The 24,893-nt window shown below is 38.4% G+C and overlaps 1 pseudogene; it reads right to left on the reverse strand.

Moving 5' to 3' along the window:
* Positions 1-9,626: 9,626 nt before the first annotated feature.
* Positions 9,627-10,553, reverse strand: LOC119242653 (olfactory receptor 2L13-like; annotated as a pseudogene).
* Between the last annotated feature and the right edge of the window lie 14,340 nt (positions 10,554-24,893).

Below are 24,893 nucleotides of genomic sequence, written 5' to 3' on the forward strand. Positions count from 1 at the left end.
GAATCCATGTCCATGTTTCTCTCTCTCTCTCTCTTTCTCTTTCTCTCTCTCTATATATAATCTATATATATTATAATCTACATATATATATCATCTATATAACTATTTACAATGGAATCTAGTCAGCAAAAAAAAAAAAATCAATATGAACTCTTGCCTTTGTGACAACCTGGATGGAACTGGAATTGATAAAGCTAAGTGAAGTAAGTCAGGAGGAAAAATACAAATACCAAAGCGTGTCATTTATATGTGTAGAGAAAACCTAATTAATAAAAATCCTAGAAATATGAATGTAGAATTGAGGCTACCAAAGCTGGAGGGTGAGACTTGAGAACAAAATGTAGAGGGTTCCCAATGGACAGATGTGGAGATTATGAGTGCTAGTGGGTGAGAGACTCTGAATCATATATAGGTTTGTGAACCAATTTTTTCTCAACAACAACTACAAAAAAATGTTAAATTGCTTTTTTATTTTTATTCTTATTTTTTAAAGATTTATTTATTTATTCATACAAGCACTGGGTACAGTCAGAAGCGTGGGAGGGCGAGAGAATTCACCAGAGCCAGAGGGGAGAGTAGAGCAGGCAGAGAGAGGAAGTACACTGCTGAGGGGAGCAGCGGGCGGCAGGAGAGGTCTGTGTGCCATGTGGGACCCTCACCCGGTGACCTGGGATCGAACCGGCGCTGCAGAGGCTGCGGGCAGCTTCGCAACCCAGCACTCAACCGGTGCGCCACTGGGGAGGCCCTAAATTGCTTCTTTTAAAAAAAGATTTATTTATTTATTTATACAAGCACTAGGTACAGTTAGAAGCGCAGGGGGGTGAGAGAACTCACCAGAGCCAGAGCGGGGAGCAGAGCAGGCAGAAGGACCGAAGTACACTGCTGAGAGGAGCAGAGGGCAGCAGGAGAGGTCTGCGCCATGTGGGACCCTCGCCCTGTGGCTGTGGATGGAACAGGCACTGCAGAGGCTGCGGGCAGCTTCGCAGCCCAGCACTCAACCACTGCGCCACCAGGGGAGGCCCAAACATGTTAAATTTAATATAATGTACACTTAGAATCACTTGAATATGAATTTATATTTATTAACTTTTGCGAATAAATGGGAAGAAAAGACTCTGAAATGAAAATATCACATTTGAATTTGAGGAAAATAATGATAATATTTATGGTGTATCTTATACTTGCTTTTTTTTTTAAATAATAAATTTTATTTTTATATTCCCCCATACAATTGCAAACGCCTCATTCTGACCCCAATCCCTCCCCTCCCGCCCCCCACCCCACAAAAAGTGTCTCTGGTTCATAGTTTTTTGTTGATTTTGATTTTCACTTTCTTATATTCATTTTCCTGGTCCCTTATTTAAGTTTTCTAGATTCCTGCTATGAGTGAGACCATCCGGTATTTTTCTTTTTCTTTTTGGCTTATTTTGCTGAGCATGATCCCTTCCAGCGCCATCCATGTTGCTGCAAATTGCATGTGTTTATCTTTTTTGAATGCTGAGTAATATTCCATGGTGTATATGTACCACATCTTCTTGATCCAGTCATCTATTTTTGGGCATTTGGGCTGTTTCCAAAGCTTAGTTATTGTAAATAGTGCTGCTATAAACATAGGGGTGCAGGTGTTCTTTGGAATTGATGTTTCTGTGTCCTTTGGGTAAATACCTAGGAGTGGAATTGCTGGATCATATGGAAGCTCTATGTTTAGTAGGTCCAGAAATCTCCACACAGCTCTCCATAGTGGTTGGACCAGTTTGCACTCCCACAAACAGTGCAGAGGAGTTCCTTTTTCTCCACACCCTCGCCAACATTTGTTGTTGCTAGTTTTTTTAATATGTGCCATTCTCACTGGTGTAAGATGGTATCTCATGGTAGTATTGATTTGCATTTCCCTGATTACAAGTGATGTTGAACATTTTTTCATATGTCTGTTGGCCATTTGCATTTCCTCTTCAGAGAAGTTTCTTTTTAGCTCTTCTGCCCATTTTTTGACTGGATTATTGTCTTTGTTGTTGCTGAGTCTCATCAGCTCTTTGCAGATTTTTGTGATCAGTCCTTTATCATTAGTGTTGGGTGCAAAAGTGTTCTCCCAGTGGGTGGGGTTTCTCTTTGTTTTTGTTATTGTCTCTTTTGCTGTGCAGAAGCTCTTTAATTTGATATAGTCCCAGCTGTTTATCTTTGTCTTCACTATCACTGCTTTGGGTGATGTGTCTGTAAAGATGTCTTTGATGTGCAAATCCCGTAGTGTTTCGCCTATATTTCCTTCTATGTATTTTATGGTTTCAGGTCTTATGTCTAGTTCTTTAATCCATTTTGAGTTGATTTTTGTGTATGGTGTGAGGTAGTGGTCAAGCTTCATCATTTTGCATGTAGCGACCCAGTTTTCCCAGCACCATTTATTGAACAAACTTTCTTTGCTCCAATCATAGTCTTTGCTCCTTTGTCAAAGATTAGTTGACCATAAATCTGTGGGTTTATTTCTGCATTTTCTATTCGATTCCATTGGTCTGTATGTCTGTTCTTGTTCCAATACCATGCAGTTTTGATGATTATGGCTTTGTAGTATAGTTTGAAGTCTGGGAGTGTGATGCCTCCATTTCCTTCTTTTTTTTTTCAGTAAAGCTTTGGCTATTCGGGGTTTTTGGTGATTCCATATGAATTTCATCCATAATTGTTCTATTTCTTTGAAGAATGACATTGAAATTTTGATTGGAATAGCATTGAATCTGTATATTGCTTTTGGTAGGATGGCCATTTTAATAATGTTTATTCTTCCAATCCATGAGCAGGGGATGTCTTTCCATTTCTTTGTGTCTTCTTCTATTTCTTTTAACAGTGTTTTATAGTTTTCTTTGTATAGGTCCTTTACCTCTTTTGTTAGATTTATTCCCAAATATTTGATTTTTTTTGTTTTGATAATAAAAGGGATGTTTTTTTTTTTGATTTCTTCTTCTTCAGATTTATAGTTTGTGTATAGGAAGGCTACTGACTTTTGCGTGTTGATTTTGTATCCTGCCACTTTACTGAATTGATTGATGAGTTGAATTAGTTTTTCTGTGGAGATTTTGGGGTTCTCTATGTATATTATCATATCATCTGCAAATAGTGATAGTTTGACTTCTTTTCCTATTTGGATTCCTTGTATGTCTTTCTCTTGTCTTATTGCTCTGGCTAGGACTTCCAGTGTTATATTGAAAAGCAGTGGTGAGAGTGGACATCCTTGTCTTGTTCCAGATCTTAATGGAATTGCTTTCAGCTTTTCACCATTGAGAATGATACTGGCTGTTGGCTTGTCATAGATGGCCTTTATGATGTTGAGGTATGTCCTTGTATCCCAAGAATTTCAAGGGCTTTTATCATGAATGGGTGTTGCACTTTGTCGAAAGCTTTCTCAGCATCTATTGATATTATCATATGGTTTTTATATTTCTTTTTGTTGATGTGTTGGATAACGTTGATTGATTTTTGGATGTTAAACCATCCTTGCGTCCCTGGAATGAATCCAACTTGGTCGTGGTGAATTATCTTATGGATACATTGTTGGATTCTGATAGCTAAAATTTTATTGAGGATTTTTGCATCAGTGTTCATTAGGGAGATTGGCCTGTAGTTTTCCTATTTTGTGTTGTCCTTATTCAGTTTTGGTATTAGTGTAATATTGGCTTCATAGAACGTGTTTGGTATTGTCCCTTCCTTCTCAATTTTTTGGAAGAGTTTGTGAAGGATAGGCACTAATTCGTCTCTGAATGTTTGGTAGAATTCATTTGTAAATCCATCAGGTCCTGGGCTTTTGTTTTTGGGGAGGTTTTTGATTACCATTTCAATTTCGCTGCTTGTTATTGGTCTGTTTAGGTGTTCTATTTCTTCTTTATCTAGCTTTGGGTGATTGTAGAGTTGTAGGAATTTGTCCATCTCCTCTAGATTGTTAAACTTGTTTCCATATAACTGTTCATAGTAGTTACTGATTATTCTTTTGATTTCTGCTGTGTCCGTTGTGATTTCTCCTCTTTCATTGATGATCCTGTTTATTTGTGCTTTCTCCCTTTTTTCCTTCATGAGCCTGGCTAGGGGTTTGTCTATTTTATTGATTTTTTCAAAGAACCAGCTCTTGGTTTCATTGATCTTTTGGATTGTTTTTTTTTAGTATCAATTTCATTTATTTCTGCTTTGGTTTTTATTATTTCTTTTCTTCTACTGGTTTTGGGTTTTTTTTGTTGTTCTTTTTCTAGATCTTTGAGCTTTGAGATTAGGTTGTTTCTTTGAGTTCTTTCTTGTTTTTTGATGTGAGCTTCTATTGCTATATATTTTCCTCTTATTACTGCTTTTGCTGCATCCCATACATTTAGGATATTGGTGTCCTCCTTGTCATTCAATTCAAAGAATTTTTTAATTTCTTCTTTGATCTCCTCGTTAGTCCAGTGGTCTTCCAGTAGTGTGGTTTTTAATCTCCATGAGGTAGGATAGTTCCTTGCCTTCTTTTTATGGTTTATTTCTAGTTTGATGCCTTCGTGGTCAGAAAAGATGGTTGGTATGATTTCAATCTTGGTGTATCTGTTGATGTTTGTCTTGTGCCCCAGTATGTGATCGATCCTGGAGAATGATCCGTGTGCGCTTGAGAAAAATGTGTACTCTGTTTTTTGGGGGTTTAGTGTTCTATAGATGTCTGTTAAGCCCAGATGCTCTAGGTCCTTATTTAGAGCTTTAGTTTCTTTACTTATTTTTTGTCTTGTTGATCTATCCATTGTTGACAGTGGTGTGTTGAAGTCTCCCACTACGTATGTGTTTTCTCTGATGTCTGTTTTCAGAGAGGACAACAGTTGTCTGATATATTTTGGTGCTCCTTCGTTTGGTGAGTATATGTTAATGAGTGTTATTTCTTCTTGAAGTATTGTCCCCTTGATCATAATGTAGTGACCATTGGGGTCTCTTTTTATTTTTTTGAGTTTGAAGTCTGTTTTATCTGAAATTAGTATAGCTGTTCCTGCTTTCTTTTTTGGTCCATTTGCTTGTAGGATTTTTTTCCATCCTTTAACTTTGAGTCTATTTTTATCTTTTGTAGCTAAATGAGTTTCCTGGAGACAGCAAAAGGTTGGGTTTTGTTTCTTAATCCAGGCTGCAACTCTGTGTCTTTTTATTGAAGAGTTTAGTCCATTTACATTTAGAGTTAATATTGATATGTTAGCATCTGTATTTGCCATTGTTTGTCTTTCCTTTGGTTTTATTTATTTATTCTTTTTAATACTTTTTTTTTTTTGGTCTTCTTTCGTTGTTATTTGTCCTCTAGGTTCTGGCTTTCGGATTCCTTGTAGTATTTTTTGGAGTGGGGGTTTAGTCGTAATGAAATTCCGGAGTTTCTGTTTGTCTGGGAAGATCCTTATTCTTCCTTCATAGAGGAAGGAGAGCTTTGCAGGATAGAGTATTCTTGGTTGGCATCTGTTTTCTTGGAGTCTTTTCACTATGTCCCTCCACTCTCTCCTTGCCCATAGTGTTTCTTCAGAGAAGTCTGATGTCAGCCTGATTGGTTTTCCTTTGAACGTTATCTGTTTCTTCCCTCTTGTCAGCATCATTATTTTTTCCTTGTCCTGGATTCTTGGGAGTTTTACTATTATGTGTCTTGCTGTATTTTTCCTTTAGTCATGGAAGTTTGGTGTTCTTCTTGCTTCTTGTATATCAATTTTCAGCTCCTTCTTCGCATTTAGGAAGTTCTCTTCAATTATCTCCTGGAATATTTTCTCTGTTCCTACATCTCTCTCCTCTCCTTCTGGAATTCCTATAACTCTTATATTTCCTTTCCTCATGGAGTCAGATAGTTCCCGAAGTCTTTCTTCATTCTTTTTCCTTCGTACTTCTCTTTCCTTTTCTGTTTTGGTTCTTTTTATTTCTGTGTCTTCAAGAGTACTTATTCATTCTTCCATTTCATCTATTCTGCTTTCATTGCTTTTCCCAGAATTCTTTAGTTCCTCCATTAATTCTTTGATCTCCTGCATTACTTTTACTTCCCTCTTTAGGGACTCAATTTCATTCTTCTGACCATTGTTTTCCCTCTTTAGGGACTCAATTTCCTTCTTCTGATCATTGTTTTCCTTTATGACTTCTATCACTTTTTTAATCATGGCAATTTTAAATTCTCTTTCTGGAAGGCTTAGAAGTTCTTCCAAGTTGCTGTCGTTGCAATCTGGGGAGTGGTTTTCTTTCTGTGGTGTGCTTCTTTCCTGAGGAGTTGTTAGGTTGCGTGTGGTTCTTCTACTCCCTACTGTCTGTTTTCTAATTTGTCGTATGCATTGGGACACTGTGTTGCTCGGATGGCTGGCATCTTAGGTGAACTTCTCCGCTCCCCTCTGGCTCCTTCAGGAGCCATCTCTGGCTTCTGGGAGAGCTTTCTGCTGGTTTTAGTCAGTCTTTACTGAAGAAATGTCCCTGTTCTAAAATGGGATGCAGTCCCTTCGCCTCCGGTTTCAGGCACACTCTTCTGCGCACCTGGTCTGCCCCGGACGTGGGTGCCTGCTCCCTCTGTGGGCTCAGACTGCTGGTCGGAAGGGACCTGGCGTGGGCTAACTTCCCAGCTGGCCACTGGGTCCTCCAGAAGCCTTCTGCCCTTTTCAAGCAGTCTTAAGAAATTTCCTGCTCTATGGGGTGTTAGTGACTTTTTTTTTCTGGTCACTAGGTGACGCCAGAGATCTCTCCTATTGCCCTTGGGGGGGCTGTTTTTCGCTGTGGGACAGGGAATAGAGCGGGAATGGTAGGGTAAACCTCAACGGCTTTGGGGTGCTGTGTCTGTCTTGTGCCCCACCGTCGTGGAGAACCCACGCCCCGAATTTCGTGCCCCGGGTCTCAGTTCCAAAGCCCTCAGTTCCAGGACGCGGGCTGTAGCCCAGTTCAATGGCGCGGGAATGGCGCCTTTTGCACCCGCTCCTGTGCCTGGGCGCCTGGTTCCTGCTTACTCAGTGAGGGACTTTCACCCCCGTGAGGGCCTCCGCGTGTCTCCCCGCAAGCCTAGGTCGCAGGCGCGGGGACCTGGGCAGCCACTATCCCGATCCGTGTTTGCTTTTCAAGCGCGCCAAGTGTGCTGCTTTTCTGAGCAAGCTTACTGGCAGCCTGGGCTGTGTGCGGGTCTCCCGGGGTCTTTGTTCTTCTCTAATGGCGCCTGGAGCAGTTCGCTCACCGCCGTGGTGAATCCTGCAGTGTTCTCCACAGCTCCCGTTCACAGGGTGTGATGGCTGCAATAGTTCCTTTCCACTCACAGTCCCACTTGATGCGTAGTTTGTTCTTGTTGGCCGTTTTGGTTTGTTGTTTTCCTCCTCTCTGCTGGTCGGAGAGTCGGTGTATCTTATATTTGAAGTAGAATGAAGTCATAAAAACACTTAAGAATAGTTGCAGGGAGTTTGTTGCTGCTTTGTGGCAGGAACTCAATGAGGGACACAGCAGTTGTGGAGCAGGTTTGCAAGGCAAGACCCTGCTGTTTGAGCAGAAATTCTTGTGCCATTTATTGAAAGCATAAAGGCTAGTAAAAGCTGATTATGTGACAATGGTATGAGGAAAAAAGTCCAGAGGGTGGGGTTAGAATGGGGGACAAATTTTTATGAAGAACAGAGAAGGGGACATTGTGACCACAAGTCAGGAGACATTTGAGTCAGCAAAGTATTTGATGTTATCACAGGCAAAGTTATCCTGAGCCCGCCATGGAGATAGTCACATAATCAGGTCAACAGTGGCCTAGGCGTTTCCAGGCCTGCCTCGTGATAAGGTCTCTACTCAGTAGGTAGCCAAGGAATGCTCTGCTGTGATTGTAGATAGCAAATAGGTCACAATAGCCCATGAGTGGTCAGGTAGCAGCCAGCTCATAGGAACCCACAAAGAAGGAATGAAAAGTAAACAGGACATGTAATAAGGAACTTTAATATGGGCAATGAAAGGACTTTAGGGGTTGATCAATGCACTCCTTTGATCAGTTCTTTCTTTTTTTAGCAATCATTAAGGCTCCTACATAACACTGTTCTTGGATAGGTTTCAAATAAATGTTAGTGAAATAGTTGTTAAACATTTGTTAAAGAAAACATTTTGATATTAGCATAGCATTTCAACCTATGCAAGGTGCTATATTGAAGTTAAAACCTTATGACTCTGTTTTCATTTTATTTTTTTATTTTTTAAAGATTTATTTATTTATACAAGAACTGGAGTACAGGCCTGAGGCATGGGAGGATGAGAGAATTCACCAGAGACAGAGCTGGGAGCAGAACAGGCAGATGGACCATAAACACTGCTGAGGGGAGCAGTGGGCAAGACAGCAGAGGTCTGCCATGTCATGTGAGTATCTCCCTGGCCATTCAGGAATTGAACCCATGCTGCAGAGGCTGCAGATATCTTAACAGTGCTGCGCTCAACTCGCTGTGCTACCGGGGAGGCACTGTTTTCATTTTATATATCATTTACTGCAGTTATCCAGTAATTTGTCTCCCTGTCTCTAAGTAACTAACATATATATATATATATATATATGCATATATATATATTCCCCATTTAAATGTAGAATTCCTGGTTATTCTCATTTCAGGTCACTTAATCTCAATATTTTTAATGAAATCAGAAAAATCATAAGTCATTTAGGGCCTCTCAAATATTTTTATATAAAAGAGATATTAGTATAGTATATAAAACAGATGTCATGAAATTAAACAAAGGGATAGAAAAGGAAAACTAAACAAACCCCAAAATTGGACTGTAGATTTGAAGAAGAGGTTGTGGGGAAGGGAAAGTAGGAGGAGAGTGTCCAGTGGACTATGGTGGAGGATTATGGGATTTTGGTGATGGGTGTGGTATTGTGTGAAGATAAATGGACCTATACACGATATTGGAAACAATTCGTACCTAACTAAAAATAATACAATGATGAAAAGATATGAGTGGATTTAATGTAATATATGCAAATGTTCATTTGTAATGATGCACACCTGAAATTATTTTATGTTCTAAAACAAAGTTACTTCAGTATTTTATTTAAATAAGCGAACTCATAAGCACATTACCATGCTTGTTTTCTCATTATTTCATATCCCCATCCAAATATTCTATAACAGCATTTGAAAAATCATATAATGAATAGTTATCTTTTGTGTGTGTGTGTGTATGTGTGTGTATGTGTGTATATTTAACAAACATTTTATTGGCTATTTTAATTCAGTGTCTTTGAACATACTAAGCATGTGACATTTTGGCACTTGAAATATTTTTATTCAAAATTGTAATATTGTCTAAATAGAAAATACAAACAAGACTTCAAATACCTACAATGAAAACAAAGTAAAGCTCAATTAACTTTTAAAGTTGATTGCATAGAATAGTGATAATATGTCAAATGGTAAGAATATAGTAATAGTATTATATGTACAAATATATGCAATATAACCTATTCATATACTAACCGATCATATACTAAGATATAATTACTTCAATATTGATATAACACTAGTTTGGAATACCTAAATATAATTAGATAAGTTGCACTTTTTAAATATGGCTAGTAGAAAATTTTAAATTACATATATGGGTCACATTACATTTCGATCAGACAGTGATATTTTAGTTGACATGGAAAGGGAAATAAAGGTAAATGAGGGCATACATGATTACTTCTTCTTGGAGAAGAATACTGGAAATGCTCTTCTCATGGTTCCCAGAACTTCCTTATTCCTTAGGCTGTAGATGATGGGATTGGGCATGGGGGTCAGAATGGTGTAGAAAACAGCCAGAATCTTATCTTCTGGTGGGGTGCAGAAAGTCTTTGGCCTGAGATAGGTATACATAAAAGGTGTATAGTAAAATGATACCACAGTCAAATATGTGGAACGGGTGGCAAAGGCCTTCTTTCTTCCCTCTTTGGAGCGCATATGGTAGACAACTCGACCATAGGAAATAGTGATTCCAAGGAAAGGAATAACAAGAAAGAGAATTATGCTCACAAAAATCATGTACTCGTAGATCCAGGTGTCCATGCAGGCCAGAGTGATCATGGCTGGGACATTATAGAAGTGATCAATGGCCCTGGATCAGGAGTTGGGAATATGGAGGACGTAGACTGTGTGTGGTAAAAAGTTGGTGATCCCCAACATCCAAGATCCTATGATCATCTTCACACACATCCTTTTACTCATGCGAATGGGATAATGGAGGGGGTGGCAAATGGCCACATATCTGTCATAGGCCATAGAAGCCAGGAGTAAGCCCTCAGAACTTGCCAGAGTAACAAAGAAGAAGCACTGAACCCCACATCGCAGGAAGGAGATGCCTTTCTGACCTGAGAAGTAGTTGACCACCATCTTGGGGACAGTGGTGGACATGTGGATCAGGTCCATGAGGGAGAACTTGCTGAGGAGAATGTACATTGGAGTGTGGAGTCGGGAATCTGTATGTATGAGGTGAATCATGGTTGAGTTTCCCAGTGAGGCGAGAAAGAATATGAAGATGATGAGGCATAAGAGAAGCAAGCCAGTTTGATTTGTGAGAAACAACCCCAACAGAATGAAATCATTTGAAATTTGATTCCATATCTCCATGAAAACTTAACTTGAAAGAAGTTAAGTTTAACTTAACTTATTAAACTTCCTTGAAAGAAAATAAAGTCAGACTGAAATTAAACAAAGTAGTTGCATAGAGAGGAGTGCTAACTTTATTAATGTTAGTTGAGAATTATTACTTTTTGTTGATAATGACAGCTTTCAGTGAATCCTTATCATTAGCTAGCTGAATGCTCCTTGTCAAAGTTTTTCTGGTAGCAGCTCAGCAAGTGAATTTTTAGTAGAAATCCTAGTATCTTAGCCAGCATAGGTAACGAGATCACTAAAGCATTCCTTTCTAGATAACTCATGACCAGGAGCAAAACTCTTGATTCATCAAGTCAGAGAAAATGTTGCCTACCTCCATGGACATTAATTTCACACAGCATACTGAAAGAGTAACTGGCACATATATCTCCAAATCTTTCTGTATAAATTCTCTGTCCTGTATTACTTATTCCTTCCCTGTCCTTAAATGGCCTTATTTCAGATAAATATGCTTCTCATAGTTTTCACCACTTTTTCCTTTTCCCAGAAAATGCCCACCACCCAATGAACCACAATGTCTTCACATGCTCTTTAAAGTCCTCTTGAATTATAAATTATGATGTGAATATTCTCTTCCATTACGAGGTTTCCTGATGACCTACAGTGCCCAGAATCAAAAGCACAGGTGGTCAGCAGCATCGTCTGTTCTTCATGTTGGTAACTTACACATGACAAAGTACAGATTACAGATTTTTTATACTTTTGATATTCATAATTCCTGTGAGATATAAGATCAATAAATGTACATGTCTTGTCATGGCTCATGGCTTTGATGGAAGAATAGCAATCACTATTCTGACCCATCATGACCTTTATTATTGTTCTGATAGAAGACTGCCTGTGAAATTGTTGCATATGCTTTATTTGATCAGTCTGTCTCCCCTACCTGTCTTTGAGTTTGTTCTTATGCTGGGGCTTGCTCTGGTTTTAAAATAGAAAGTGTTAAGGTCAGGGCTAATCAGGACATTTCATCATCCATTCAATATTTGAGATGTTACTCCTCTCCTGCATCATACAGACATTTCACTAACTTTTTTGGTTGATGAAATGACCAAAGTTTGGCACTGTAACTAATTTAATATGATAATTCATTACATAAGGAATGAACAGTTCTTTTTAAAAATCAGTATTTTGTATATGTGATGTGAAATTTATTTAGTGCCTTTCAACAATTTTGTTTGATGAAGTAAACCAAAGTTTTAAAGATGGTTTTCATTCAAAGATGATTTTCATTCTCATAAAAGTAATTTCAGTTAAAAAATCTTTTTCTAGAATATAGGTCTTAGAACTGAAAACAGAAAAACTTGTGTGGTGTTCTTTTCATTTACTTCATTTAATGAAAAATTGAGGAATGTAAGGGAACCAAATAAGAGACCAGGAAAAAACTGAAATAAATTAAAAAACAAAATTAACAGGCCACAATTAATCAGAAACACTCTGCAGGAGAGGGATCAAAACAGGGGAGGGAATGTGTTCTTACACAGGGACTATGGTGATGGTATATGGGTGAATTGGTAGTGGAAATTTTGTGTGGACAACACCTCAGAGGAGAAAGCATGCATTGTACAAAAAGGAAGAATGATGATTCAGACAAAGAAAGATACTAATAAGTTTCCCAGTAAGTGATAATCAAAAGAAGGCACGGAATAACAAAACTGAGTCTGGAATTTATGTATTCCATCTTTAGAAGACAAACGTGTTTGAATTTGATTATTGCTATAGATTAGTGCCTCAGAGTGTCATAAATATTGAAGATAATTACAACAATGATTTTGCTTTCTGAAATGAAGTAGGACATGTTGCTAGGTGATAGAAGGCATCAGTTACTTTGAGGGGAGTCAACATTCAAATAAAATGGGTCTTGAACTTTTAGGACATGGGACTTTGGAGCTAGAACTCAGACTCTGTTTATATTAAAACCTAATGGATTTGCTAATTATGAGACCTTATTTAATACACTGGAATAACATGAAATACCATTGATTGGTTACAATGTAAATTGAGATTATTGGCTACAATTTGCATCAATGCCTCCCTTGATCACTTTAAGCATACTGTTGAAATTTATAGATAAATTAATATCTATATTTACAGTCTTATGTACATAAATGTAGCTATTGCATAGTCCTCATTTTATTTTGTGAAAATTACATATCTATATTCTTATAGATAAGCAGCCCAAAACCAATAAGCAACTTGTTTAAGTCTCACAATTTATAGGATGACTATATAGGTGGATAAGTGTCAATGTGCCAGCATATGGTAGATCATGTTGGTATTATATATTGATATCCTTTATCTACTCCATATATAAAGCCATCGAGAGACCTCAGTGCAGAGAAATCAAATGCCTACTTTAGGTAAAAAACACCACTCCAATGTGGGGCCACACATCACAGCATTCTAACAGATTCTGATTGTCTGTATTCATATTTCAAGTTCACTCCTGGCTTTTCCTATTTGTGATTGAGCCACATATTCTGTGTGACACAGTAAATGTTTCCCCAAGTAGGAAAACCATATCTCCAACCACTATATTTGGTTAAAGTTTACCTGAATCAAATTGATTAAAAAATATTACTATGACTCACCTTGTTCAAAGTTCTTGGGCTTGTATTTTGAGAAAGGGTGTAGATTTATAATGACATCATTTCCTGATGACAGTCCATTGAACTATTTAAAATATTTAAGCACAAAACTTCACTGACAAATCTCTTTGGCTGTGCTACAAGATATTTTTATTGATCAATAGACTCTGTGTGAAAACAGAACTCTCTTTCTGACATGAGAACCTCTTCATTATCTGCTTAAATTCATGAGAAAGAAAGTTAAGGATGTTTGGTAACATCTGTTCCTTACTGTCCTTCTGCTCATATAATATAAAGCTTAAAGCCACACTTCAGATATTGTTGTTTTGTTGGAATTTCTGGTGAACTCTTTCTCTATAGGCATAAGTATTTGTTATTAAATAATCTTCCTTTCTCTTTGCTTTGCACCAGCTTAAAACTTTTCACATCTAATTCTCAATTGTTACCTTTATATAAAAAAGGTAAAAAATTCTCAATTGTTACCTATATATATAAAAGCTCCACCATGAAGCCTTAGAATGTCATTTTTCTACTTTAAGTGATTCCTAATGTCCAAGTCCATGGAGACCAAGCTTTGGTCATTACACTTTACTCTGCTTATTTGGAGATAACTAAGTTCTGCAATTAGTTTTAGGAAATCAATCAAACTAATCAATGCTGTTGATTTTGCTTAATTTTTGCTTAATTTTGCTTCTTAATTTCTCTGTTATCTTACATGAATTCATATTTTTATTCATAATCTAAATATTGCTTGTTTAAGTTTTAAATAAAAGTATGAAATACTTTTCTATCCACAGTGGGGTAACTTTACTCTTTATCCCACTGTTGATAGATTGATCTTTCACGATGTTTCCTTTAATTAAATATAGATAGATATCATATAGGTTATATGATATATTTGTAATAAAAGGTGAATATATTTAGATAGCTAGAAACATATATATGTATCTATATATAATCTATAATACATATATTATTTAGCACAATTTATGATATTTATTTAAGATTTAATAATATTCACCTATTTATTTATATATATTTAATCTGAAATACAACTTTGAGAAATAAAACCAGGTAAGGATGTTATTATTCATTTTTTTATTTGGCAAAAATTATGTGAAACAGAAGTGCCTCATGCTTTTAACTTTTGCATTTCATTTATTTATTTTTAATTCTTCTGTACATTAATAAATTTTGAATAATAATGATAACAGTGATGATAATAGCAATGGAAAATAGTAATACATACATTAACAAACTTACAGTTTTTTTAAATTAATTTTATTAAAATAAATTTTATTGTTGTATTCCCCCATACAATTGCACCCCCCTTTATTTTGACTCTAGTCCTTCCTTTCCCCACCCCTCCATCCCCCCACCCCGTAGTAATAGAGGAAATGAAAATGGCCCACAGACATATGAAAAAAATGTTCAGCATCACTTGTACTCAGGGAAATGCAAATCAAAACTACAATGAGATAACATCTTATACCAGTGAGAATGGCACAAATTAAAAAAAAAAAAAACTAGCTACAACAAATTTTGGTGAGGATGTGGAGAAAAAGGAACACTCCTGTACTGCTGGTGGGAGTGCAAACTGGCCAACCACTGTGGAAAGCTGTGTGCAGATTCCTCAACCTGCTAAAGATGGAGTTCCCATAAGATCCTGCAATTCCACTTCTAGGTATTTACTCAAAGGACACAAAATCATTAATTCAAAAGGACACCTGCACCTCTATGTTTATAGCAGCTCTATTTATAACAGCTAAGCTATTGAAACAACCCAAATGCCCAAAAATAGATTACTTGATCGAGAAGAAGTGGTACCTATGTACAATGGAATATTACTCAGCAATCAAAACGGATGAACTCATGCAATTTTCGGCAATATGGATGGAGCTGGAAGGGATCATGCTCAGTGAAGTAAGTCGGGAATAAAAAGAAAAATACTAGATGGTCTCACTCATAGCAGGAATTTCAAGAACCTAAATAAGGGACCAGGAAAAAGACTAATTTATAATAAAGTAAAAATCAAAATCAACAAGCAACTATAAACCAGAGACACACTATGGGGGGCTGTGAGGGACGGAAGGATTAGGATCAATTAAGGGGGGTGGAAATTGTATAAGGAATACAACCAGGATGAAAATGCATATATTGTGCAAAAATGAAAAATGATATAAAATGATATAAAATAAAATAAAATTTAAGAAATAAACATGAAGAGCATTTTGAGAATTACCTGTTTCATTAGGAAAGGCAACAAAAGTATAATAGTATTTCAAGTAGCAGAAGAAAGTGAGGACGTAACAAAAATTATTCAAGGAAATAATAGAAGAAACTTCACAAAATTTGGGAAGATACTATATATAAACGTTGAAGTTAAAGAACATCCAAGTGGATAGCTGAATGTAATGAAACTTATACCAAGACACAAGAGTTAAAGATAAATAAATAGATTATTGAGATGACTTGGGCAAAAAATCAGATAACCTATAAAAGTACCCCCTTCAGGCTTACATCTCACTTCTCTGAGGATCTAGACAAGCAAAGAGGAGAATGGAATGATGTATACAAAATAGTTAAAAACAAAATCTCCTAGTCTGAATTCATTATCCATTAAGAATTTCCTTCAGATATGAGGCAGAAAGAAAGGCCTCCTCAGACAAATACAAGCTCTAGGATTTTGCAAACAGGAGTCTTCCCCTACCTAAGTGTCAAAGGGCAAACTTGCATACTAATTGAAGAAAAGAATACCCACAAAAACCTGAACAAATATATGGAACTCAAAAACAAAAGATAAAATAACTGTAGCAGTCCCTAACATAGCATTCATCACTCAAAATGTAAATGGACTGAACTCACTAATCAAGAGGCAGAGAGTGGCTGTTTGGGTCAGAAAACACACAAACTAATGGACAACTGATTTTTTGCTACCTTCTGGAGATCCATCTTTGTTTCAAAGATACAGTCTCAAAATAAAAGATGTGAAAACAATCCTACAAACCAAATGATATCTAAAATAAAAAGGGAGGGAGAGCTACTTACCTCAGATCAAATTGACTTTCAGGTATAAATGGTTAACAAGATACAGGGATGAGCAAAACATAATGATTAATGAAAAAAAAATACCAGTATAACATAACACTAATCTATATTTATGCAACAAATGAAGAAACATCAAATTGTATAGACTAATATTATCAAATCTGAACAGACATTGGTAGTAGCATACTAGTGTAGGGGCCTGCAACACCCCACTTTCACTAACCACACAGTAAATCAAAAAGGAAACAATTGCCTTTAGCAAAGAATTAGACAACACGGAGTTGATATATATTTATATCAAACTGTGTCCCTCAAAAGTGGAATACACATTCTTTCCACACACATGAAACACTCCCAAGGATAGAACACATGTTGGGTAACAAAACTAGGTAAGTAAATTCATGAGTTTTGAAATCGTATCAAATACCTCTCTGATAACTGTAATATTAAACTAGAAATTAATTATAATAAAAGGAGTGGGGCCTCCCTGCTGTTGCAAAGGTTTAAGACACAATCTGTGGGGCCTCCCCGGTGGCGCAGCAGTTGAGCGCTGGGTTGTGACGCTGCCCGCGGCCTCTGCGGCGCCGGTTCAATCCCTGGCTGCTCCCCGGCCACCAGAGGAGGGTCCCACATGGCGTGCAGACCTCTCCTGCCGCCCGCTGCTCCCCTCAGCAGTGTACTTCGGTCCTTCTGCCTTCTCTGCTCCCCGCTCTGGCTCTGGTGAATTCTCTCACCCTCCCGCGCTTCTGACTGTACCCAGTGCTTGTATAAATAAATAAAACAAATCTTTAAAAAAAAAAAAAAAAGACACAATCTGTGAAGCTATCCACAGCAACTGCTGCACGAGTTCAATCCCTGGCCAGTGAGCTAACCCACATGGCGCAGCAGACCTCTCCTGACTCGCCTGCTGTTCCCCTCATCGGTATATTTCAGTCACTCTACCTGTTCTGTTCCCCATTCTGTCTCTGCTGAATCCTCTCACCCCCCACACCTCTGGCCTGTACCCCAGGTCTTGTATGCATAAATAAAACAAATCTTAAATAAAAGGAGTAAAAATTTTAATATGTGGAGACAAAATCATACAAATGAATGATAAAAAGGATAGTGAGGAAATCAAAGAAGAAAATCAGAACAAATCTCAAGACAAATGAAAATGAAGAAGCAATGTACCAGAAACTGTGCAAAACAAAAGCACAATTAAACTGCAAGTATATGGCAACACTGACCCACATGAAAAAACAAGGAGAACTCAAAGAAATAATTTTACCTCTCAAATTAAGTACCACAAAGGGAGGGAAAAAACAAACGTTAGTCTGCAAAAGGAAAGGCATGATAAAATTTGAGCACATACAAAGAATAACAAATTGAAAAGAAAACCCAAAATGTCAATGAAATGCTATAGAAATGCTGGTTCTTTGAAAAGTCAAGGAAATAAATAAACCTGTAGTTTGAATGACAAAGGAAAACAATCTGATAAATGGTAAAAAAAAGGGTACATTACAATTGATATCCCACAAATAAAGAGGATTTCTATGAAAATTTGTATGTCAGTATGTTTTTCAACTAGAAGAAATCTATAAATTTTCAGAAATATTAATCCTTCTGAAACTGAATGGGGCAGAAGCTAAAAACATGAAAAGACCAAATACAAGTAAGGACATTGATTTTTTTTTTTAAATGTATATATATATATATATTTAAATATTTATATATTTATTTTTACAAGCACTGGGTACAGTCAGAAGCGCGGGAGGGTGAGAGAATTCACCAGAGCCAGAGCAGAGAGCAGAGCAGGCAGAAGGACCGAAGTGCACTGCTGAGGGGAGCAGCGGTGGCAGAAGAGGTCTGTCAGCCATGTGGAACCCTTGCCAGCGATGGGGGATCAAACCGGCGCTGCAGAAGCTGAGGGCAGCTTCGCAACCCAGAGTTCATCTGCTCTGCCACCCGGGAGGCCCCAAGGGCATTGAATTTTTATTAACATTCCTCACAAAACAAAGGCACAAGACCAGAAGGTGTCATTACTGAGTTCTAACAAATGAACTACTACCTATTCTTCTCCACAGCCACATATAGGAAAATGAAATTAGAGCACTTTCTCACACTACACAAAATTAAATGAAAAGAAGGAATAAAACTTGTACATTATGGGCCTCCCCGGTGGCGCAGCGGTTTAGAGCTGGGTTTGGAGGCTGCCTGCAGCCCCTGAAGTGCCGGTTTGATCCCCCGTCACTGGCAAGGGTTCCACATGGCTGACAGACCTCTCCTGCCGCCCACTGCTCCCCTCAGCAGTGTACTTCGTCAGTCTGCCTGTTCTGCTCTCCGTTCTGGCTCTGGTGAATTCTCTCACCTTCCCGTGCTTCTGACTGTGCCCCGGAGCTGTATAAATAAATAAATAAATCTTAAAATAAATAAAAAGTAAATTAAAAAACAAGAAAAAAACTTGTGCATTAGTCCTGAAATAAATACATAATAGAAAACATAGGGAAAACATTTTACAACACTGGCTTCAGTGATGTCCTTGGGTATTCATCTGTACAGCAAGAGAAACAAAAGAGAATATAAACATTAGTGTGATTATATCTATCTAAAAAACTTCAGCACATCAAAAGAAACTATCACTAACATGTGTAGATATCCTACTGAATGGGAGAAAGTATTTTCACATTATACATCTGACAGGGGACTTAAGTTCAAGATCTTCAAAGAGCACATAAAAAAATCAACAAAAAGAAAACAAATAGCCAAACAAAGAAAACCTAAAAGGACACTTGACCAAAATTTTGGAGGAGGTCATCAGAGATATAAAAAAAAAATCCCCTATTACTTATCACAGGGGAAGGCAAATTAAAATGACAGATACCATCTCATTCCTGGGAGAACAGTCCATATCATAAGTCCAGAAACAACAATAGTTGGTGAGAATGTGAGAAATCAACCCCTGTGCATTGTTGGGGGGGAATGCAGACTGGTCCATTCCCTATGGAAAAAGTACAGCAGGTTCTGAAAATGTTAAAAATAGATCTAACATCTGATCCAACAATCACAGTTGTAAGTATTTACGTACAGAAGTGAAAAATAAACCACTAATTTGAAGGAATATATGAACTCCTATGTTGATTGTAGCACTATACAATAAGTTTAAATCAAACTAATAACCCCAACTAATAACAGATGAATAGATTCAGAAGGTGTGGCATGGGCCTTCCTGGTGGCACAGGCAGTTGAGTGCTGCAATGTGAAACTGTCTGCAGCCTCTGCAATGCGGGTTCGATCCCAACCAGCCAGCCAGGGAGAAACCCACATGGCGCAGCAGACTTCTCCTGCCTCACCCACTGCTCTGCTCAGCAATGTATTTCTTCAGTCTGCCTGTTCTATTCCCCATTCTGTCTCTGGTGAATCCTCTCACTCTCCTGTACATCTGGCCTGTACCCTGGTTCTTGTATAAATAAGTAAATCTTTTTTTTATAAAAAAGGTGTGGCATATATCCACATCCATAACAATATCCATATCAATATCTATGTCAATATATCCATCAATATCATCTACATCTATCGTTGTCTATTCACAATGGAAATCAATCACTAGTTATAAAAAGGCAAGATGAAGGGGGGCGGAGCAACATGGCAGCGAGGAGACGCTGCGAGTAAGATCTCCCATTAAAAAAAGTGAATAGGGAGGAAAAGCGGCAGGTCCCAGTGAGAAGTGGGACACGGAAGATAAACGGGTGACGCCAGCGAACTGCCCGAAGAAGAAAGTGGCCATAAAAGAGGACTAGAAGGGAGGGAAGCGCAGAACCCTGCTCCCCTCCCCCGCCCACAGAGGCGGCACTCTCCGACCGGCAGAGAGGAGGAAACAACAAACCAAAACGGCCCACAAGAACAAACGACGCAGCAAGCGGGACTGTGAGCGGAAAGGAACTATTGCAGCCACCACACCCCGTGAACGGGAGCTGAGGCGAACCCTGCAGGATCCGCCGCGGCGGTGAGCGAACGGCTCCGGGCGCCATTAGAGAAGAACAAAGACCCCGGGAGACGCGCACACAGCCCGGGCTGCCGGTAAGCTGGCGCGGGAAAGCTGCGCGCTTGGCGCTCTTGAAAAGCAAGTGCAGACCGGGATCGCGGCTGCCCAGGTCCCCGCGCCTGCGACCTAGGCTTGCGGGGAGACGACCTAGGCTTGCGGGGAGACGCGCGGAGGTCCTCATTGACGTGAAGGTCCCTCCCTGAGTGAGCAGGAACCAGGCACCCGGGCACGGGAGCGGTGCAAAAGGCGCCATTCCCGCGCCACTGAACTGGGCTACAGCCCGCGTCCTGGAACTGAGGGCTTTGAACTGAGACCCGGGGCACGAAAATTCGGGGCGTGGTTTCTCCACGATGGTGGGGCACAAGGCAGACACAGCACCCCAAAGCTGTTGAGGTGTACCCTACCATTCCCGCTCTGTTCTCTGTACCACGGGGTGGGGGGAGGCGAAAAACAGCCCCCCAAGGACAATAGGAGAGATCTCTGGCGCCACCTAGCGACCAGGAAAAAAAAAGTCACTAACACCCTATAAAACAGGACATTTCTTAAGACTGCTTGAAAAGGGCAGAAGGTTTCTGGAGGACCCAGTGGCCAGCCGGGAAGTTATTCCACGCCAGGCCCCTTCCGACCAGCAGTCTGAGCCCACAGAGGGAGCAGGCACCCACGTCCGGGGCAGACTGGGGGCGCAGAAGAGTGTGCCTGAAACCGGAGGCGCAGGGACTGCATCCCGCTTCGCCATTTGAGAACAGGGACATTTCTTCAGTAAAAACTGCCTAAAACCAGCAGAAAGCTCCCCCAGAAGACAGAGATGGCTCCTGGAAGAGCCAGAGGGGAGCGGAGAAGTTCACCCAAGATGTCAGTCAGTCCGAGCAACACAGTGTCCCAACGCATACGACAAATTAGAAAACAGACAGTAGGGAGTAGAAGAACCACACGCAACCTAAAAACTCCTCAGGAAAGAAGCACACCACAAAAAGAAAACCACTCCCCAGATTGCAACGACAGCAACTTGGAAGAACTTCTGAGCCTTCCAGAAAGAGAATTTAAAATTGCCATGATTAAAAAAGTGATAGATCAGAAGAAGGAAATTGAGTCCCTAAAGAGGGAAGTAAGAGAAATGCAGGAGATCAAAGAATTAATGGAGGAACTAAAGAACTCTGGGAAAAGCAATGAAAGCAGAATAGATGAAATGGAAGAACGAATAAGTAATCTTGAAGACACAGAAATAAAAAGAACCAAAACAGAAAAGGAAAGAGAAGTACGAAGGAAAAAGAATGAAGAAAGACTTCGGGAACTATCTGACTCCATGAGGAAAGGAAATATAAGAGTTATAGGAATTCCAGAAGGAGAGGAGAGAGATGTAGGAACAGAGAAAATATTCATGGATATAATTGAAGAGAACTTCCCAAATGAGAAGAAGGAGCTGAAAATTGATATACAAGAAGCAAGAAGAACACCAAACTTCCACGACGAAAGGAAAAACACAGCAAGACACATAATAGTAAAGCTCCCAAGAATCCAGGACAAGGAAAAACTAATAAAGCTGACAAGAGGGAAGAAACAGATAACATTCAAAGGAAAACCAATCAGGCTGACATCGGACTTCTCTGAAGAAACACTACGGGCAAGGAGAGAGTGGAGGGACATAGTCAGCAGACTCCAAGAAAACAGATGCCAACCAAGAATACTCTATCCCGCAAAGCTCTCTTTCCTCCATGAAGAAGAATATGGACCTTCCCAGACAAAGAGAAACTCCGGAATTTCATTGCGACTAAACCCCACTCCAAAAAATACTACAAGGAATCCTAAAGCCAGAACCTCCAGAGGGAGAATAACAACGAAAGAAGACCAAAAAAAAAAAAAAAATTTATTAAAAGAATAAATAAATAAAATCAAAGGAAAGACAAACATAATGGCAAATACAGATGCTAACATATCAATATTAACTCTAAATGTAAATGTAAATGGACATATCAATATTAACTCTAAATGTAAATGGACTAAACTCTTCAATAAAAAGACACAGAGTTGCAGCCTGGATTAAGAAACAAAACCCAACCTTTTCGCTGTCTCCAAGGAAACACATTTAGCTACAAAAGATAAAAATAGGCTCAAAGTCAAAGGATGGAAAACAATCCTACAAGCAAATGGGCCAAAAAAGAAAGCAGGAACAGCTATACTTATATCAGATAAAACAGACTTCAAACTCAAAAAAAATAAAAGAGACCCCAATGGTCACTACATTATGATTAAGGGACAATACTTCAAGAAGAAATAACACTCATTAACACATATACTCACCAAACGAAAGAGCACCAAAAATATCAGACAACTGTTGTCCTCTCTGAAAACAGACATCAGAGAAAACACATATGTAGTGGGAGACTTCAACACACCACTATCAACAATGGATAGATCAACAAGACAAAAAATAAGTAAAGAAACTAAAGCTCTAAATAAGGACCTAGAGCATTTGGGCTTAACAGACATCTATAGAACACTAAACCCAAAAAAAACGGAGTACACATTTTTCTCAAGCGCACACGGATCATTCTCCAGGATCGATCACATACTGGGGCACAAGACAAACATCAACAGATACACCAAGATTGAAATCAGATCAACCATTCATACCAACCATTCTTTCTGACCACGAAGGCATCAAACTAGAAATAAATCATAAAAAGAAGGCAAGGAACTATCCTACCTCATGGAGATTAAAAGCCACACTACTGGAAGACCACTGGACTAACGAGGAGATCAAAGAAGAAATTAAAAAATTCTTTGAATTGAATGACAAGGAGGACACCAATATCCTAAATGTATGGGATGCAGCAAAAGCAGTAATAAGAGGAAAAATATAGCAATAGAAGCTCACATCAAAAAACAAGAAAGAACTCAAAGAAACAACCTAATCTCGAAGCTCAAAGATCTAGAAAAAGAACAACAAAAAAACCCCAGAACCAGTAGAAGAAAAGAAATAATAAAAACCAAAGAAGAAATAAATGAAATTGAAACTAAAAAAACAATCCAAAAGATCAATGAAACCAAGAGCTGGTTCTTTGAAAAATAAATAAAATAGACAAACCCCTAGCCAGGCTCACAAAGGAAAAAGGGAGAAAGCACAAATACACAGAATCATAAATGAAAGAGGAGAAATCACAACGGACACAGCAGAAATCAAAAGAATAATCAGTAACTACTATGAACAGTTATATGGAAACAAGTTCAACAATCTAGAGGAGATGGACAAATTCCTACAACTCTACAATCACCCAAAGCTAGATAAAGAAGAAATAGAACACCTAAACAGACCAATTACAAGCAGCGAAATTGAAATGGTAATTAAAAACCTCCCCAAAACAAAAGCCCAGGACCTGATGGATTTACAAATGAATTCTACCAAACATTCAGAGACGAATTAGTGCCTATCCTTCACAAACTCTTCCAAAAAATTGAGAAGGAAGGGACAATACCAAACACGTTCTATGAAGCCAACATTACACTAATACCAAAACCGAATAAGGACAACACAAAAAAGGAAAACTATAGGCCAATCTCCCTAATGAACACTGATGCAAAAATCCTCAATAAAATTTTAGCTATCAGAATCCAACAATGTATCCATAAGATAATTCACCACGACCAAGTTGGATTCATTCCAGGGACGCAAGGATGGTTTAACATCCAAAAATCAATCACGTTATCCAACACATCAACAAAAGAAATATAAAAACCATATGATAATATCAATAGATGCTGAGAAAGCTTTCGACAAAGTGCAACACCCATTCATGATAAAAGCCCTTGAAATTCTTGGGATACAAGGAACATACCTCAACATCATAAAGGCCATCTATGACAAGCCAACAGCCAGTATCATTCTCAATGGTGAAAAGCTGAAAGCAATTCCATTAAGATCTGGAACAAGACAAGGATGTCCACTCTCACCACTGCTTTTCAATATAATACTGGAAGTCCTAGCCAGAGCAATAAGACAAGAGAAAGACATCCAAGGAATCCAAATAGGAAAAGAAGAAGTCAAACTATCACTATTTGCAGATGATATGATAATATACATAGAGAACCCCAAAATCTCCACAGAAAAACTAATTCAACTCATCAATCAATTCAGTAAAGTGGCAGGATACAAAATCAACACGCAAAAGTCAGTAGCCTTCCTATACACAAACAATAAATCTGAAGAAGAAGAAATCAAAAAACCACCCCTTTTTATTATCGAAACAAAAAAATCAAATATTTGGAATAAATCTAACAAAAGAGGTAAAGGACCTATACAAAGAAAACTATAAAACACTGTTAAAAGAAATAGAAGAAGACACAAAGAAATGGAAAGACATCCCCTGCTCATGGATTGGAAGAATAAACATTATTAAAATGGCCATCCTACCAAAAGCAATATACAGATTCAATGCTATTCCAATCAAAATCTCAATGGCATTCTTCAAAGAAATAGAACAATTATTGATGAAATTCATATGGAATCACCAAAAACCCCGAATAGCCAAAGCTCTACTGAAAAAAAAAGAAGGGAATGGAGGCATCACACTCCCAGACTTCAAACTATACTACAAAGCCATAATCATCAATACTGCATGGTATTGGAACAAGAACAGA

This window comes from Talpa occidentalis, unplaced genomic scaffold, assembly GCF_014898055.3.
Source record: "Talpa occidentalis isolate TD23 unplaced genomic scaffold, MPIMG_talOcc4v2.1 talOcc4.13, whole genome shotgun sequence".
Lineage (NCBI taxonomy): Eukaryota > Metazoa > Chordata > Mammalia > Eulipotyphla > Talpidae > Talpa > Talpa occidentalis.